Source organism: Microtus ochrogaster, chromosome 22 (genome assembly GCF_000317375.1).
Source record: "Microtus ochrogaster isolate Prairie Vole_2 chromosome 22, MicOch1.0, whole genome shotgun sequence".
In the NCBI taxonomy this organism is placed as follows: Eukaryota; Metazoa; Chordata; class Mammalia; order Rodentia; family Cricetidae; genus Microtus; species Microtus ochrogaster.
Window position 1 is genome coordinate 9,967,436 of NC_022023.1, and position 2,251 is coordinate 9,969,686.

A 2,251-nucleotide genomic window follows, 5' to 3' on the forward strand; every position below is an offset into this window, starting at 1 on the left:
AGAGTGGTTAATAAGACCGGCAAAAGATGGAAACAAGGATGAAGGTGACTGTTTCTGCTATTACTGGCACTCTTCATTTTGAAGTATTTTTATCATTGCAGTAAAAGGTGATAAATATTATTTATTGCTAGACCCTTCAATATATCTCTTCCAGGTAGAGCATCATTTAATTATTCTTACTACTTTATTTGGCCGGAGGGTTTCATTTTATATACATAAATAGAAAAATAAATAAGCATATAGAAAAATAAAGATGTTTTGATTACCGTGATTCTGCAGAGACCTGTAGCCAGTCTGTCTGTCTTTCTGGTTAATTGGATACTCTGTCCTTAGCTAATGTGAGAGGGAAAGATGTGTTTGTGATGCGGGCTGTAAGAGGCCAACCCTGTGCTTCCCACTCCAAACTTGAGTGAAACAGCCTACGGGGTGTGGCTGTCACTTTTCTCACTCGGCAGCAGGTCAGCGAACCTGTACAGAATGGGGTGAGAGCCAAGCGCTGAGGGGGGCAGCAGAGAGGATGAAACTGCCTATCTAAGTCTCGCGGTTCAGCTGTGCAGGAATCCTGATTTAACCTTCACGGTCACGTTGTAAGAAAGAAGAATCTCTTATTTCATTTCTTTGCATTTTTTACTCAATAAAGATCGAGCTGATTGTCTACTGTTCATAAACCAAGCATCCCTGACGACTACAGCAGAGTCCAAATTCTAATAGTAAGGGTGGGTTAGACCTGTATCCTGTTATACACTCTGGCTTTGTCTGTCAATTTGACACAGGTAGAGTTATCAGAGAGGAAGGAGTCTCAGTTGAGGAAACACGTCTAGGAGACCCAGCTGTAAGGCGTTGTCTCAATAACTGATCAGCGGAGGAGGGCCCAGCTCATTGTGGGTGGTGCCATCCCTGGGCTGGTGGTCCTGGGTTCTATAGGAAAGCAGGTTGAATGAGGCAGGGGATGTAAGCCAATAAGCACACCACCCCCCATGGTCTCTGCATCAGCTCCTGCCTCCAGGATCCTGCCCTGTTTTGAGTTCCCTGTCCTGACTTTCTTCAGTGATGAACAGCAAAGCAGAACTGTGAGCCAAACAAACCCTTTCCTCTCTAACTTGCTGTTTGGTCATGGTGTTTTCATTGCAGCATTAGAATCCTAATGAAGACCCTTTTTAATTGTGGTCGTGTCCCACAAGGCCCACATTGCAGACCATGATGTTCATTAACAGCTACAACCCCCAGTTATATGGAGATTTTTCACTTTTCTTATTGGAATTTTATCTTTAATATTCTAGTATTAAAAAATATAAAGTTACAGTTGATGAAGGGATAGGTGTTTTATGCTAATAAAAACAGTCGGTATCACAAATAAATAATTAATAAATGGTAAAAAGTGGCTTACCTAATAAAAACAAACACATTAAAATTCTGTGATTAAGTTTCTTGTTAAATTGTAAAGAACAAGATAATATAAATAGAGTACTTCACACTGTGTATCAATTTGTATTTAAAAATTAGTGCAAAATATTTTAAGTATATTTATATAACAGTTAGGGAAGCAAATTTTCTTTAAATTCTACGAACTATAATCTGGGAGTCTATTTCAAAGAGAGATGGATATTTCTCAGGGGAATCAAAGTAAGATAGGAAGAAATAATGTATGAAAATATGGAATTATATGGGCCCATTGAACGTCGCCCAGAGAAATGTGGTAAACCTGTAATTCAAGCACTGAGGACCAGAGGTAGGGGAACTGCTGAAGCTCAGGACCCACAGGTTGAACATTTATCCCTGTAACCAGAGCTATTTTGTGTGTGAAACTGTAAAATTTCCGTAAAGAGAGTGGATGCATGAAGCTGAACAAAGAACACGTAAATAGGAACAATTACGTCTTAGGAAGTGGAGATTCATTATGAAGAATTAATTAAGGAGCATAGGGAAAGGCCAGCACTTCCGAGGCTGAGAGAACACTGCCACAAGAGAGAAAACTTAGCTGAGCCTCCCTCCTTCTCACCTCCGAGGCTGAGGTGTGGACTCTTCTAGGGAAGACGCTGCCAAGGTCCAGAGAACCCAGTCGCTACATGTGAAGAATCTTATGCACACAGGAACCACTTTCTGTAAATCGTTGGCAGGGATCCTCCTGAAACCCACTGGGAGCTGTGCACCGCTACCAAAGCCTTTAATCCCAGCACTCGGGAGGCAGAGGCAGGCGGATCTCTGTGAGTTCGAGGCCAGCCTGGTGTACAAGAGCTAGTTCCAGGTCAGG